General features: G+C 45.7%; 1 protein-coding gene across 4 annotated transcripts in view; it reads left to right on the top strand.

The window, feature by feature from the left end:
* The window catches only part of LOC144503886 (partitioning defective 3 homolog B-like), a 1,029,287-nt gene that overhangs the window by 867,981 nt on the left and 143,255 nt on the right, over window positions 1-18,051 (top strand). The gene's annotated exons all lie outside the window — the stretch shown is intronic.

Here is an 18,051-nt window from a genome sequence, read left to right as displayed (position 1 = left end):
ACAGTATCTTCCCTGCTGCCATCAGATTTTTGAATGGACCGACCTCGCACTAGTTTGATCTTTCTCTACACCCTAGCTGTGACTGTAACACTACATTCTGCACTCTCTCCTTTCCTTCCCTATGAACGGTGTGCTTGTTTGTACAGCGCGCAAGAAACAATACATTTCACTGTATGCTAACACATGTGACAGTAAATCAAATCAGATCAAAATCTCATTTGAAGGTGAGTACCCCCAACAGTATAGCGCTCCCTCAGTGATGCACTGATTGTCAGTGTGGATTTTGCGATCAGGAGTGGAACCTGAACTCATCTTTTGGATCAGATTTGAGAAGACATGGCTGACAACTGTAGGCATAGAGCATGTTCCCATAACTCAACTCCATAGCCAATTTCCGGAAGGTGTTTGAATGGTCTGAGATAGAACTATCAATGAATTAGTTTTCCCTGTGTCCTTAATCAAAAGAGAAATGGATTTGATGTTAACCCAGTGTGTTAGAGCTGTAATCTGTAGCTACCTCCCCAAGTACAAAGAATTACAGAGAATGTTCAGCAGAGAACCAGGTTAAATGACCCATCCAATCTTTACAAATGTTTATGCTTCACACGAGGTCCTCCCACCCTACTTCACCTCACCTTAACATCATGGGTGAGATTCTCCAGCCTCCCAGCCGCGTGTTTCCCACCAGCAGGAGGTGGCGCGTTGTTCGCTAGTGGCGGGATTCTCTAATCCTGCCGCTGTCAATGGGAGATCGAGGCAGGACCGGGGAGGGTCGAGTCATGGCTGGCCCCGACATGTCTGTGAGGGGGGTCGTACGGCCAGCGATGCGGGGGTCGCGTGACTGGCCAGCGATCGAGCTGGCCAACAATCGAGAGGTTGGCAGTGCGGGGCCACTGTGCATTCGCTGGTGCTGACAGATCAGTGTATGCACAGTGGCCCACTCAGCGCTATGCTGCCGGCCTCTCCAGCGGGAATAGGCCCTGCCTACTGAATTTCAGCGTGACTCACGTTCGTGCAGTACACAGAGTGTGTGAGAATCATTTTGAAACTTCCGCTGAAAATACCAATGGGATTTACTCCAGATTTTAACACTTAGATTTTCTTTGGGAGAATCGGCCCCTATATCTGTCTTTGTTTCTCTTTCATGTTTTTGTCTGGTTTACTATCTGCTGTCAGCACCCTCTCCAAAATACTTCAACTCTTGACACTCTAAGCTTGTAAATTACTGTCCTCATCCCCAAAAAACCCCAGCCTCATCACATTTTCCTGCCTCTCAATGACAGAATCGAGTCTGGGTTTCCTCCGGGTGCTCCGGTTTCCTCCCACACTCCCAATATCTGCACGTTAGGTTGATTGGCCTTGCTAAATTGACCCTTAATGTTGGGGGATTAGCAGGTTAAATACGTGGGGTTACGAAGATCAGGCTCAGATGGGATTGTGGTCGGTGGGGTCTTGATGGGCTGAATGGCCTCCTTCCGCACTGTAGGGAATTCTATGATTCCTGTAAATTTTACTTGCATTTTCTCTGGATCCTCTTTCTTAATACGGAGACCAAACACAAACAGTTTCCTGCTCAAAGAAAGCATGACCTCCGTTTGGCATTGTTCTCAGACCAATTGCTGTCCCATGACCGTAACTCGGAGCAAGTTCAAATTTTCCCTCCTCCTGCTGGAAAACAAAGCGGCACAGTGTGTTTTCATCTGGAATCATCTGGCTCCCATCTGTCTGGCCGGTTTGGTCAAAATGTCTGCTGAAACATTTGCAGACGGTTTTTGGGGGACTTTTTTTTGTGTGGTCGATTAGCCTGGTGCACATTTACACCAGCCGCTGTGGGTGTTTAATCGCTCACTGAGGTCCCTCAAAGCCACATGAAGTGTGGACTTCTGGAAGTGGAACCAAGAAAGCTGGGGGAGGTCACGGGGAAGGGTTGTTACTCATACCTAAAGCACCACTTATCACAATTTCCACCCCCTAATTGTACTGCAGCTGCAGGAAAGTAAACTCTACTGACCTCCGTTCGTTACATTACAAATTAAAGATTGATCCATTTTACGTCTGTCGTTCACCCACAATAACGTGAAAGAGGAACTGTCTTGCTCCTAATGTTCTGGTGTTTAAACGCCACCGTGGCCCTCGCAATACTTATTGTAATCTTAAACATTCGAAAGGTTTCCAATCCACTCCAGAAGGTAGTGTCTATGGAGGGCTAGTTACCAGATCGACGTGGTTTAAAGACGATTGACAAATGAATTGGGGGGCACGATGGCACAGTGGCTCGCACTGCTGCCTCACAGTGTACAGGGACCCGGGTTCGATTCCGGCCTTCGATGATTGTCTGCGTGGAGTTTGCACATTCACCCCGTGGGTTTCCACCGGGTGCTCCGGTTTCCTCCCACAGTCCAAAGATGTGCGGGATAGGTTGATTGGCCGTGCTAAGTTAACCCTAGTGTCAGGGGGATTAGCAGGGTAAATATGAGGGGTTATGGGAATAGGGCCTGGGTGGGATTGTGGTCAGTGCAGACTCGATGGGCCGAATTTCCTCCTTCTCTTACTATCTGCTGTCAGCATCCCTCTCCAAAATAGTTCACCCCTCGACACTTGTAAATTACCGTCCTCACCCCCTAGCGAGAAAAATCCCCAGCCTCGTCACATCTTCCTGCCTCTCGATTACTGAATCTTGTCTGGGTTTCCTCCGGGTGCTCCGGTTTCCTCCCACACTCCCAAGATGTGCACGTTAGGTTGATTGGCCGTACTAAATTGACCCTTAATGTTGGGGGATTAGCAGGGTAAATACATGGGGTTACGAGGATCAGGCTCGGATGGGATTGTTGTCAGTGCAGGCTTGATGGGCTGAATGGCCTCCTTCCGCAGGAGGAATTCTATGATTCTATGAATGGGGCTGAGGAGGGGATACATGAGGAACTTTTTGTTTTCCTACATCGGGGGTTGTTGTGATCCGGAATGCACTGCCTGAAGGGGTGGCGGAAACAGGTTCAACAGTAACTCCCAAAAGACATTGGGGTAAATGTTTGAAAGGGAAGGATATGGAAGACTGTGGGAAACGATGTGGGGGAGTGGGGATAATTGGATAACTCTCCCAAAGTAGCTGTGACAGTATTTAGTTATTAGTCACAAGTAGACTGAAATTACTGTGAAAATCCTTCATTTGCCACACTCCATCGCCTGTTCGGGTTCACTGAGGGAGAATTTAGCACGGCCAATGCACCTAACCAGCACGTCTTTCAGACTGTGGGAGGAAACCGGAGCACCCAGAGGATACCCACGCAGACACGAGGGAGAACGTGCAAGCTCCACGCAGACAGTGACCCAAGCCGGGAATCGAACCCGGGTCCCTGGCGCTGTGAGGCAGCAGTGCTAACCACTGTGCCACCATGCCGCCCCAAGGCACAATGGCTGGGATGGCCTCCTCCTGTGCTGATTCTATTGCCGAGGTAGTATCTTGCAGGTGCCAGTCACCTACTCCAGCCGCTGCCAATTGACAATCCTACCCAAAATTCGAACTCTTCAAACTGATTGGATGAGGTATTGCAGTTGTGCAGTCAATCCTCAATCAATGTCCCCCCCTCCGGGGCATTGTGCAGCAAAAGGCACCAGATAAAGGGCAGAATGGAAGCCCTAACTGATAACTTTCTTTGCCTGGCCTAAGGAGGCAAGGTTTACTCTTCATAGAATCTCTACAGTGCAGAAAGAGGCCATTTGGCCCATTGAGTTTGCATCGACAACAATCCCACCCAGGACCTAATCCCGTAACCCCATGTATTTACCCTACTAGTCCCCCTAACACTAAGGGGCAATTTAGCATCGCCAATCACCCTAATCCGCACATTTCTGGAGTGTGGGAGGAAACCAGAGCACCTGGAGGAAACCCACACAGACACGGAGAGAATGTGCAAACTCCACACAGACAGTGATGCAAGCTGGGAATCGAACCCGGGTCCCTGGCGCTGTGAGGCAGCAGTGCTAACCACTGTGCTACCGTGCCGGTACCTTGTTGCCCCTGCCCCGACCCTGTTGAAATCAGGTACCAGAGCCCGGACCAGGACACCAAACCTGAGATTCTCCCAGCCTGAGTGTCCCGGTTGCGCAGTTGCTGCCTAAGCTCATCGCACTAAGGTTGAACACTTGGATGAATTGCTGGAAAGTTGCCACCACTCATGGAATCCAAGCACAAAGAGAGGTGGTGCCATCAAATGAGTGGGCGGGGGGCAAAATTAAGCTGTTCCCTGATGTGAAGTATTTTATTCATTGGTGGGACATGCACGTCGCTGGCTAGCCAGCATTTATTGCCCATCCCTAGTTGCCCGAGGGCAGTTGAGAATCAACGACATTGCTGTGGCTCTGGAGTCACATGTAGGCCAAACCAGGTAAGGAAGGCATGGTGGCACAGTAGTTAGTATTACTGCCTCACAGACCTGGGTTCGATTCCCGGTTTGGGTCACTGTCTGTGTGGAGTTTGCACGTTCTCACCATGTCTGCGTGGGTTTCCTCCGGGTGCTCCGATTTTCTCCCACAGTCCAAAGATGTGCGGGTTAGGTGGATTGGCCATGCTAAGTTGCCCCTTAGTGTCCTGGGATATGTAGGTTAGAGGGATTAGCGGGGTGAATATGTGGGGTTACGGGGATACGGCCTAGGTGGGATTGTTGTCAGCGCAGACTCGATAGGCCAATTGGCCTCCTTCTGCACTGTTGGGATTCTATGATTTCCTTCCCTGTGGAACATTCATGATGGGTTTTTTTCCCAACAGTCAACAGTTGTTTCCTGGTCACCAGTAGATTCTGAATTCCAGATATTCAAATTCCACCATCTGCCATGACGGGATTCGAACCCAGGTCCCCAGAATACTAGCTGAGTTTCTGGATGAATAGTCCGGCAATAACCCCACGAGGCTATCACTTCCCCTAGCAACAGAATAATTCTTGCAAATTGGGAAATGCCAGATTCCCGGTCTGTTCATGGTTGGGAAGGAGGCGTTACTGAAACATAGGTCGTGACCATATTTGGTCTGACAATGCTCCTGTGAAGCACCTTACTGCACTGTTATTACATTAACAATGCGATACAAGTGCAAGTTGCCATGGGGTTTATATAAAAGAAGTGAAGTGCTTCACTACAAGAAAACAACGGGAGAAGTCCTCACCGTCCTCTCCTTCTGAGTGAGACTGAGCGACTGCATCTCGTGTCTGATCTGGCTGCACAATTACATCGGGGGAGGACTTGGCATGGAGACACACCAAATGGTTGGAAACTGGAAAATAATGCCTCTATAAACTTTACACGGCATGTCGTGTGGTAGAGTGAGATGCTTCATCTTCCTGCTTTACTGCTTTTAAATATATTCAATAAGTAAGCACAACAGCAAAAGGTAATTTATTGAGGGGCACAGTTCATTTCACTCTGCAGTGTAGAGACTGAACACTCAAGCAGTCAGACACTGGCTTAAATCTAATTTAATATTGATAGTGTTGTTAGTCTGTGCTGTTTGTGCCTACTTAATCAAAATGGCAGGCGTAATTATCTCCCAAGCTTTAGCTAATGGAGTTCTATTATATTTAAAAGATTCATGACAGCCCATTTTCTTTTGCTTCGTATATTTGTGTGACATAGAGCGTGTGTTATCCCTATAATCCCATCTTCACAGCTTTATCCTTGGAGTTTAGTTACTGTATATCACTGCGACCTGTCTCTCCAGGACAGTAGATATGTTCCACTTCTTTCTCTTCCAGTCACTTCATTACAGCTAGTTAGTTTTTTAACTTTTATTGTAATGAACCCCATCATCTCCCTGTGGTCTTTTATTTCACTCCCTCTTAATGCCCAGTTGGCATGTGACTCAACAGTCGCACGCAGATTTATGTTGCGGTCCGATAATGGTGCTTTTCCATGCATAATGTCCGTGAAATAGGATCACAAATTATTGCGGAGCTCTGTTTCAGTGAGGAGGTTGTTTTGGACATTCTGCCGAAATCCAACTTGGCACTGTGGGAGGTGCAAACAGTATGCACCTCAAGTAGGCTGCCTGCTTCGAGTGCGCACGGTTTGTTTATCCATCACTCCCGTGCTCACTGACCTACATTACATCCTGGTCTCAAATATTCAAATTCCCCGCTCCCTGCCTCTGTAACCTCCTCCGACTCCCTGCCAGATATCCGCGCCTCCCTCCCATTCTGACCTCTTGCACGCACTCCACCACTGGTGGCTATGCCATCAGCTGTCTGGGCGCAGTGGCACAGCGGTTAGCACTGCTGCCAGGGATCGGGTTCGATTCCAGCCTTTGGTGACTGTGTGGGAGTTTGCACATTCTCCCCGTGTTTGCGTGGGTTTCCTCCCACAGTCCAAAGATCTGTGGGTTTGGTGGATTGGCCATGGTAAATGCATGGGGTATGTGGCGGGAGGGGGGGTGGGGAGCGATACTCTTTCAGAGAGTGGGTGCAAACTCGCTGGACAAATGGTCTCCTTCTGCACTGTAGAGATTCTCTGGTTCTATGGATTCTGTGGTTCTAAGTTGGGGAATTCCCTTTCTAAATCCCTTTGCCTCTCTTTCCCGTTTTAAGATACTCCATAAACCTACCCATCCTGATCCAGATTACGGCCATCTGCCCTAATATCTCTTCATGTGATTTGATGTCACACTGTGATGGGTGAAAGCAGGTTGGGACATATCAAATAATGCAAATAAGTCTCTGCATCTGTGATCTCCCCACCTTATTTTTTCACATGCCACAGGTAACGCACTCTAGTTTATTTATTATGTTGTGAATATTCTAGTTTATAATTCAAATGTTTTCAAATATAACTTTAACTTTTAGATTGGAGGTTTAAGTGTTTGACATCAGATCAGTGGAAAAATCTGATTGAGAAACTGATAAGTAACCCTGAAGTAAATGTAATTCAAACAAGCTTGGGTTTCATTACAGTTAAAAACTACCAAGAGCTTATCTGCAAGGTCTGAATTAGACTTGTGAAAACTGAACAATGGATCACCATTTCTGGTGCTCCCGGTTGTGCGATGGCATCTATGGTTATCTCCATAGAAGAAGCTAAAATTCTGAGAAAAAAAGTTACAAAATTCCATCAGGGATATAAATTATGTATAAAGGTTACAGAATCAAAGAGTTATGTTGAAGGTAAAAGGACTTTTTTGCAGTTTTGCTCGAACCATTCTAAAGCATGCCTTGTTGCCATGGAGATGCACTGTGGGGGTTAGAAAATTTCTTGGTTTAGTTTGACTGGGTGTTTCTCAAGTTGCAATTTTGGTAAAGACTGCGGCTTACTGAGAGTCAAAGAAAGTCAGACCTGCACCCTAAGCAGAGAAAATGCTAACTTTATCTTTCGTTGCATGGAATGCGAGTGAGGCTCAAGTTCAGTTTGGAATTTGTGAGGGGAAAGAGCTGGACGATTTGTCTGGCTCGGAGCTAGAGGAAAAAATGTACAATGGTCTGCACAGAGCTTTGCGGTCGAAGGCACTTTGCAATTGGTTTGGAAGTAGCCGTCTTGGAAACGGGCAGAGAGAAAGCAACCGCCGGGAGTTAGAAATCAGCAGTGGGACCAGCAACTGCACAGAAGCTGTGGGAGCATAGAAGGCCATTAGGAAGCAGAGATGTCCCTGATGCTTAAATCCCCATGCATGAGTACAGCGAAGCCTCCGTTTGAACTGAAAAGTCCACAGTCGTGAGGTTATTATAAAGAGAATTTGATGGACCCCTTTGTCAAAAGCTAGCAGAAGGATGTCCATGAAATTTGCTATCTTGGAGAATAGCTGGAACACTGAGGAGAAATCAAAGTGATCTCTGGGGACTGTGGCATAGTTCTGGGTTCCAGAAGAAGTAAATGAACCAACAAGGTTCATTTAACATGAATGGCCATGGTGGATTGGCCACCCTAACTTGTTCCAGGATGTGTAGGTTGGATGGATTAGCCATGGAAAATGTGTGAGATTTCGGGGATAGGGTGTAGGAGAGGGCCTGGGTAAGATACTCTGTCAGAGAGTTGGCACAGACTCGATGGGCCGAATGGCCACATTTGTACTGTAGGGATTCTATGATTCTATAATATAAAGGAATTGAGTTTGTAACATGTCATTGTAAGCCAATTTTTAAAAATTCATATGTGAAGATGGGTGTCGCTGGCTGGCCAGCATTTATTGCCCATCCCTAGGTGCCCTTGAACTGAGTGGTTTGCTAGGCCATTCAGTAGCCAGTTGAGAATCAACCACATTGCTGTGGCTCTGGAGTCACATGTAGGCCAGACGAGGTAAGGGCGGCAGATTTCCTTCTCTAAAGGATATTAGTGAACCAGATGGGGTTTTCTGACAATCGACAATGGTTTCATGGTCATCAGTAGTCTTTTAATTCCAGATAAAATGTTCAGTTAATTGTGCTTGATTTGTTTAATTCTACCCGTATGCTCTGAAGTTTGTGAAATCTTGTGGCATAGTTCTGTCAGCTAATTGATGATGTGTTCGGATTTCTCTTCAAACGAGCAAGTATTCCACAGGTAACTCTCTCCTATTCTATTGAGTGTTCCACTTCTGTCTTTGTCAGTATTCCAAAAGTTGCTCCTGGCGCATCCCACGGGTATCAGGTTTTTATCTGGTTGTCCATGATAATTTCCTTTCACTCTCTTCACCCCTCACCGAGCAAAATACCTGGGAGTGATTGTGACGAGATAAATGTGAGTTTGTTGAAAGGTTTATTACTGGCAACTTGTGCCTGACTGTAACTTTGAAATAGATGGTCTTCTTCCCACAGCTCTGCCCGTTGTCCTGGGCACACTGCGGAGCATCAGTAATAGCTTTCTCATAATAAACATACAGAGACGGCTGCCTGCGAGAACCTCCCTTAGGGTAGCTTTAAAAATGGGTGACTTGGTTTGGCGGCGAGTAACAATGACAGCAATGCCTTCTGTCCCGAGCATTGGAAGAGGAAACAAAAATCCTTGTGTGTGATGAATGTGGCTTTATTAAATTTTCTATAAAACAGGTGTTTTACATGTCAGTACGCTGTGATCAGGGTTCCCATTCATGTAATTGTCTGTGGAGGGTAATGGCTGTTTTATACGATGCGCATCTTATTTTTTTGTCTGCTGTCTTAACTCATCGGTTACTGAAGTTCACACAATTATTTATTTGTGAATTTGCCTCCTGGCTATAGTTGACAGGTGTGGGTTCAAAGCTTCGGCAATCATGTCTCTTTTTATACAATATATGTCTCTGCCGACACAGCCCCAGAGCGGAGAGGCAACACTGGCAGAACCGTGGCACCAGTTAGATGGTGCCGTGCAGTGCTGTGCCTTTCCATTTATTAGTTGACTTCCCACGGACATTGCTTACAGAAATAAAATTAAGATAACTACTCCTGTTCCCTCTGATATTTCCTCCTTCACGAGTTGTTTCTTTCTTTCTGTTTGTTCTTCTTTCCCACTCTCTTTTTGTGACTCACTTAACTTTAATTTGTTTGTTATCTTTGTAGCCAGCACTCTCTCTTATTTATTCATTCTCGCTATCATACATGCTTTCGCTCACTTCCCTCTTTGCTCTCTACATTCCCTCACTCGCCGGCGCTCCCTCCCTCGCCGGCGCTCCCTCGCTTGCCAGCGCTCCCTGCACTTTCTATCGCTGTCTCACTAGTAATTTAAGATTTAACATTATTAATTGATATAGCTTTTTGGTAGACTGCTTTTGGTTGGCGGGAGTTCCATATTTCTTTTCACTATTTGCATGAAGGAGTGTTTCCTAACTTCCGGACTGAATGGCCTCACTCTGATTTCAAGGTCACGACCCCTTGACCCAAACCAGTAGAAAAAGTTTTCTCTCTGGCCTTCCACACTCTCGCACTCGTAAAAACCTTAATCACATCACCCTTTAACCTTGTATCTTCTAGGGAAGCAATGACCCCTCATAATGTATATCCTGAAACACAGGCAAAGTTCTGGTAAATCTGCACTGCACTCCTTCCAAGGCCAATATATCCTTTCTAAGATGCAGTGCCCAGAAAAATATGCCCTGCTCCAGATGTGTTCTGTACAGAACTTTGAACAGCTGTAGAAAGAATTCTACTCCATCATATTCCAGATCTCCATATAAAGGCTATCATTCATTTAACCTTTATGATGATCTTTTGCACCTGAGCACTACATTTTAGTTTATGTAGATAACGATCCTATTTCGACTGCCATTCTTTACAGATTTTTACATTTAAAAAAGCAAGTTTGATTTTTGAGCTTTTGGTTAAGAATGAAGGACCTTACATCTAGCTGGGGGAGGCGATGGCCTAGTGGTATTATCGCTAGACTATTAATCCAAAAACTCAGCTAATGTTCTGGGGACCCGGGCTCGAATCCCGCCACGGCAGCTGGTGGAATTTGAATTCTGTAAATAAATATCTGGGATTAAGAATCTACTGATGACCATGAAACCATTGTCGATTGTCGGAAAAACCCATCTGGTTCACTAATGTCCTTTAGGGAAGGAAATCTGCCGTCCTTACCCGGTCTGGCCTACATGTGACTTCAGAGGCACAGCAATGTGGTTGACTCTCAGATGCCCTCGGGCAACTAGGGACGAGCAATAAATGCTGGCCAGCCAGCGACGCCCATGAATGAATTGAAAAAAGCTGCATTGGAATCCATCTGAACGGATTCATATTTTTGCACACCCACTTAATGCATCAGTATCTCTTTATACATTTTATACTCCCACTCACACTAGTCAATATGCTTCGGTCTCTGTGACAATGGCAATTTGGATATATGACTCTGTTCTGTGTTATCTGACTCATTCATTAACGTAGTGAATAGTTGAGGCCTAAGCACAGATCAGTGCAGGACACTAACAGTCTCTCTCCTTCCAATTCAGTGCAAATACCAATTCTGTCTTCTACCATCTACCCTGTCTCCTAATTGTCAATAATTATTGGCCTTCATCTTTGGCTGTAACCTTAGCTAACAGTCGGCCAGGTGGCACAGTGGTTAGCACTGCTGCCTCACAGCGCCAGAGATCAGGGTTCAATTCCGGCCTTGGGTCATTGTCCGTGTCAAGTCTGCACGTTCTCCCCGTATCTGTGTGAACATGCATCATTCCCGTCCCCTTCTCCCGAATATGCTGATGTGTTGCTTTGAGGTCCGCCGGAGCCCAACAATGGGGCGGCACGGTGGCACAGTGGTTAGCACTGCTGCCTCACTGCACCAGGGACCCGGGTTCAATTCCGGCCACTGTCTGTGCAGAGTCTGCACAGCTCTCCCCGTGTCTGCGTGGGTTTCCTCCGGGTGCTCTGGTTTCCTCCCACACTCCAAAGATGCGTGGGTTAGGTTGATTGGCCATGCTAAATTGATCCTTAGTGTTGGGAAGATTAACAAGGTAAATATGTGGGGTTACAGGGATAGGGCCTGGGTGGGATTAGAACATAGAACATAGAACAGTACAGCACAGAACAGGCCCTTCGGCCCACGATGTTGTGCCGAGCTTTATCTGAAACCAAGATCAAGCTATCCCACTCCCTATCATCCTGGTGTGCTCCATGTGCCTATCCAATAACCGCTTAAATGTTTCTAAAGTGTCTGACTCCACTATCACTGCAGGCAATCCATTCCACACCCCAACCACTCTCTGCGTAAAGAACCTACCTCTGATATCCGTCCTGTATCTCCCACCACGAACCCTATAGTTATGCCCCCTTGTAATAGCTCCATCCACCCGAGGAAATAGTCTTTGGATTATTGCCAGTGCAGGCTCGATGGGCCAAAGGGCCTGTTTCTGCACTGTAGCGATTCTATAATTCTATGAGTTTCTTGTCTGGAACCTTATCAAGTGCCTTCTGGGAGGTATAATATATAAAATATAAACTACATCCATAGTCATTCTTCTGTCTACTACTTGACTTACTTCAAAATATTAAATTGGGTTTTGTTAGACATGACCTACTCATTACAAATCCATGTTAGCTCTCTAATCAGCTCAAATTTCTCAAAGTGTTCAGTCACTTTGTCCTTAATTATAGATTCCAATAACATCCCCATAACCAATGTTAGACTAACAGGTCTATAATATACCATTTTCTCCCTCCTACTTTTCTTAAATATTGGAGTAACTTGCAATTTTCCAATCTAAGACAATCGACAATGCTTTGCAAGCTTATGGCTAAAGAGTCTACAAGCTCCTCATCTTTGTCCTCTACAACATTGAGGTAAAACCATCGTAGAAACATAGAAGATAGGAGCAGAAGGAGGCCATTCAGCCCTTCGAGCCTGCTCCGCCATCATCACGATCATGGCTGATCATCCAACTCAATAGCCTAATCCTGCCTTCTCCCCATAACCTTTGATCCCATTCACCCTAAGTGCTATATCCAGCCGCCTCTTGAATACATTCAATGTTTTGGCATCAACTACTTCCTGTGGTAATGAATTCCACAGGCTCACCACTCTTTGGGTGAAGAAATGTCTCCTCAACTCCGTCCTAAATAGTTTACCCTGAATCCTCAGAATGTGACCCCTGGTTCTGGACACCTGATTCTGGACACCCATCAAGACCAGGGAATTTATCAGTCATACAATGCCTTTACTTTTTCTAATGCTTCATTTTGTTTCATTGAAATTTAATGAGTTCTAGTCCTTGGTTTGTTATTAGTTTCCCTAGAATGTCAAATATATTATTCTTGTCTTCAACTGTGAAGATTAACCCAAAGCAATTATTCAACAAGTCAACCATTCCCATACTTTCATTTACAAAATTATCCACATCTCTGTTTCCACATTACTCTGGAAAGCCTCCTCTCTTCGAATATGATTGTAAAAACCTAGTGTATTAATCTTAACACTCCTCAAGTTCCTTGTAGTCTTTTGTTACTATCCTTGTTGTCTTTCTTTGCTGCTGTTCTTATCCCTCCCAGTCCCCTGAATCTACGACATTCTTTACACTTTTGTGTGCTCTTTCCTTTGGCTTTATTTTATCCCTTACATTTTTTATCGGCGGTAGTTATTTTCTACGGTAAGTCGATTTCTTGTCTCTTAGAAGTGTATACGCTTCTTGTATTCAACTAAATTCTTTTTGAAAACTTTTCACTGTTCAGCTATAGTTTTAACAAATAACAGTTTTGTCAAGTCTGCTGTTGTCAATTCATTTCTTCCCGCTGAAGTTAGCCTGATCAAAATCTAGAATGTCAGTAACTGTGTTATATTTCTCCCTTTCAAATCCAACGTTGGATTTCATATGCAACAAAAACAGAAAATGCTGAAAAATCTCAGCAGGTCTGACAGCATCTGTGGGGAGAGAATGGAGAGCCGAAGGGTCATCTAGACTCAAAACACTGTCACTATTCTCTCCCCACAGATACTGTCAGACCTGCTGAGATTTTCCAGCATTTTCTGTTTTTGTTTCAGATTCCAGCATCCGCAGTAATTTGCTTTTATCATAGAACCCCTACATTCAGGAGGAGGCCATTCAATCCATTTAACCTGCACCAACAGCAATCCCACCCAGGCCCTATCCCCATATCCCCACGTATTTACCCAGCTAACCCCCCTGACACTAAGGGGCAATTTAGCCTGGCCATTCCACCTAACCCGCGCATCTTTGGAAAATGGAGCAGCCGGAGGAATCATCGAATCCCTACAGTACAGAAGGAGGCCATTCAGCCCATCGAGTCTGTACCGACCACAATCCCACCCAAGCCCTATTTCCGTAACCCCACGTATTTACCCTGCTAATCCCCTGACACTAAGGGTCAATCAACCTAACCCGCACATCTTTGGCGTGTGGGAGGAAACCTAGAGGAAAACCACGCAGACACGGGGAGAATGTGCAGACTCCGCACAGGTAGTGACCCAAGCCAGGGAATCGAACCCGGGGCCCTGGCGCTGTGAGGCAGCAGTGCTAACCACTGTGCCACCATGGCAACCAGGAAACCCATTCAGACACGGAAAGAACATCTAATATTGGATTTGATCATATTACGATCATCATTCAATAAATGTTCTCTTAGTGTTAGTTTATTAGCTTAACCTGGCTCATTGCTCGTCATTAACTCTAGTGTGACGTGACATCACAAGTGGTCCGAGAACCTATTGTTCCAGAGAACTGTGTTAAATACACTCGAGACGTTCATCACCTTTTCTGACTTGACTTACACTGCTCTTGCTAATCAATACGAGAATTGAAGTTTCCATGAAAACAGCTTTGCTTTTGCTGCCAGCTTTGCTAATCGCTGAATTAATACATCCTGCCACTTCATTGTTGCCATGAAGTGGCTTGGAGACAATTTCCATTATAACTTTAAACCCTCTCTTATTCCTCAGTTTATCCTTTGAGTCTTCACTGTTTGCCTTCCCTTACCTAAATCCTCTCTTACTAATCTTGTAATGGTATCTTCAATCAGTGAGGCTACCCTTCCAGCTAGCAGTCATGTCTCGGGAATGACAACTATACCATGCCTTCTATACTGTATTCACTTCTCTAATTCAATGAGCTTATTTCTAATTTTAAAAAATTTATTCTTCTACGGAATGTGGGAAAGATCAGCATTCGTAGCCCATCCCTAATTGCCCTTGAACTGAGTGGCTTACGAGGCCATTTCAGAGGGCAGTTAAGAGCCAGCCAAGTTGCTGTGGCTCCGGAGTCATGTGTGGGCCAGGAGATTTCCTTCCCTAAAGAACATTAGTGAACCAGTTGGGTTTTTTTACGACAATCAATGATAGATTCATGGTCACCGTTACAGAGACTAGCTTTCAATTCCACAGTTTATTAATGGAATTTAAATTCACCCAGTTGCTGTGCTGGGACTTGAACCCATGTCCCCTGAGGATTAGCCGGGGCTTCTGGGTTACGAGTCCAATGATGTCACCAGTACGCCACTGACTTCCTCCATAAAACTCGACAAATATACAAAACTGTAGATTCTAACCTGCCTCCTAACCTGATGCTGTCTTTTTTTTGCATAATGGCTGGAATTTCATGATCCCTTCCACCCACCTGGCAACACCCCTAGGCCTTCCCTACCCTTTCTGCCTAAGGACTCCTTCCACTTACCTGGGTCTCCGGTTCCCAGGAATTCTGTGCAGTTCCTCTTCCAGCCACAGCAGCGCTGTTGCTGGAGGGACTGGAGAGCTGCCGGCCAATCTGATTGCCTGGCAGCTCTCTAAGGCAGGACTTCCTCATGAGTTGAGGGGGGACAGGGGGAGGGTCCTGCCTACTGCCAATCGATGCTCGTTATAGTGTAAAATGGTGGTGGGGCAGTTGCAATTGACGGACATTGGGTTACTCTCTGGATGGCGAGAAGCGGCTCCAACCAATCTGAAAATTCAGACCCAAGACTGTCTCTCACCCAAGTAACGGAATCCTCCACAACTCCGATGTTACATTCCCTTCTGGAATACACTGCCTGAAGAGTCATAGAATCGTACAGCACAGAAAAGGCCCTTCGGCACATTGTGCCTGCACCGACAATAACTACCACTAAAGTTGCGCTGATCCCAGCACTTGTCCCATATCCTTGAACGTTATGATATTTCAAGTGCTCATCCAAATACCTTTTAAAGGTTGTAAGCTTTCCAGCCTCCACAACCTTCCAAGGCCGTGCATTCCCGTGGTGTAGGCATGTTCAATCATAGAAGCATAGAAATATAGAAGCAGAGTAGGCCATTCGGCCCTTCAAACCAGCTCCGCCATTCATTATGCTCTTGACTGGTCATCAAAATCAATATCTTGAGCTCACCTCCCCCCGACTCCCCACCCCCCCCCCCACCCCTCATATCCCTTGATCCCTTTAGCCCCAAGAGCTTAATTCCTTCTCAAGGCACTCAAGAGGGCATTAGATGATTACTTGAATAGAAACAATGTGCAGAGATATGGGCAGGGGAATGGCACTAAGTCACGATGCACGTTTGGAGAGCTGATGCAGACACGATGGGCCAAATGGCCTCATTCTGTGTTGAAACAATTTTGTGATTCTCCTTTTAGAAGATAGGAGCAGAAGGAGGCCATTTGGCCCTTTGAGCCTGCTCCGCCATTCATTACAATTGTGGCTGATCGTCCAACTCAATAGCCTAATCCCGCTTTTTCCCCATAACCTTTGATCCCATTCGCCACAAGTGCTATATCCAGCTGCCTCTTGAATACAGTCAATGTTTTGGGTGGTGTTCTTCTCCCCGGTGCCACTGTTAGTATTTTGGCCATCCTTCCTTTATAATGGCCTTCATTCATGTTCTCATGTGTATCAAGGGCTTGTACCTGTTGGATACGATCAATATCTGTGGAATCTCATTCTTTGTCTTGCCAAATTCCCCCCGACTCAGCTGACTCACTGACTGCTCTACACTCCCCTTCCTGCATCTGTACTTTCCTCAGCATCGCAATTATACTCTGGAGCAACTATCGAATACGTCCCCGTGGGTATTGTCCCTTTATGGGCAACACAGCAGAAGAGGGTCACCTGGCTTGGGGGACCAATAGAGACTGAGAGTGGGTAATCACTCGAGGGAGTGGGGTCCTCTCATAGCTAGAAGACACATGAGGAAGACATGTAGGGAGTGGGGCAGCTGATGGGCGACTGGCCCCTGTATAGCTTTTCCTTATTAATAAATAGTTTTTGTTTTTCTGATGAAGTCTGTGAGCATGCATCATAGTAAGAAGTTTAACAACACCAGGTTAAAGTCCAACAGGTTTATTTGGTAGCAAAAGCCACACAAGCTTTCGGAGCTCTAAGCCCCTTCTTCAGGTGAGTGGGAATTCTGTTCACAAACAGAGCATATAAAGACACAGACTCAATTTACATGAATAATGGTTGGAATGCGAATACTTACAACTAATCAAGTCTTTAAGAAACGAAACAATGTGAGTGGAGAGAGCATCAAGACAGGCTAAAAAGATGTGTATTGTCTCCAGACAATACACATCTGGGGCTTAGAGCTCCGAAAGCTTGTGTGGCTTTTGCTACCAAATAAACCTGTTGGACTTTAACCTGGTGTTGTTAAACTTCTTACTGTGTTTACCCCAGTCCAACGCCGGCATCTCCACATCATGACTAGCATGCATCATTCCAGTCCTCTTCTCCCGAATGTGCTAATGTGTTGTTTTGAGGTCCACCGAAGCCCAACAATGGGGCGGCATGATGGCACAGTGGTTAGCACTGCTGTCTCACAGCGCCAGAGGCCCGGGTTCAATTCCGACCTTGGGCCACTGGCTGTGCGGAGTCTGCACATTCTCCCCATGTCTGCGTGGGTTTCCGCCGGGTGCTCCGGTTTCCTCCCACACTCCAAAGATGTGCGGGTTATGTGGATTGGCCATGCTAAATTGCTCCTTAGTGTCAGGAGGACTAGCAGCGTAAATACCCTGGGATGGGGTGAATGGCCTCCTTCTGCACTGTAGGGATTCTATGCTATTCAAGGAAGTAACATTAGCTGCTGATGTGAGAAGCCAGGACAATCCTTATTTCCACAAAAGCTGACGCACTGTAGTCCTTGCACATCACCTTAAGCATTAGTTTAACAGATTAGCTTAATTTATTAGTAGTAATTTAATTCTAGTTATATTAGAATTACTTGAGATCTTGATTATATTTAGAGTGTGTGTTAGGCCTGATTTCAAATTATTTAATTTGTCATTTTTTTTCTTGAAATTAGATATTTGTTTAATTGTTTCAATTTGTTAGATTAGTTTCCCCTCTCTCCCGCACTTACCACAATCACACATTCGTCCACTCTCCCACAACCTCTCCCAGAAGCATGGAGTTGCACTTTGATTCCAAACTGCAAGGGATGGTATTGTGGTAACCCCCATGATGTGCATGGGGAATCACTAATTGACCTCCCAGTTGTGCTCATTGAATACGAGCTCCCTGGGGATTGGAATTAGCCAACCCGGTGGAGCTCATATACTGAGCCCTGTATAAAGCAAGACCCTGAGAGGGTCCATTAACCTTTTACTCCCAACAAGACTGTTGTGTTCACCACAGGCTGGTGGTTACAAGATAGAGATTTATAAATATTGTGCACTCTCCCTTTCTCTCCCTCTTACAAATATATACTGTACATATATATGAG

Source organism: Mustelus asterias, chromosome 14 (assembly GCF_964213995.1).
Source record: "Mustelus asterias chromosome 14, sMusAst1.hap1.1, whole genome shotgun sequence".
In the NCBI taxonomy this organism is placed as follows: domain Eukaryota; kingdom Metazoa; phylum Chordata; class Chondrichthyes; order Carcharhiniformes; family Triakidae; genus Mustelus; species Mustelus asterias.
Note: the sequence above shows the minus strand (reverse complement) of the source record. Positions and strands in the feature narration are given on the sequence as shown.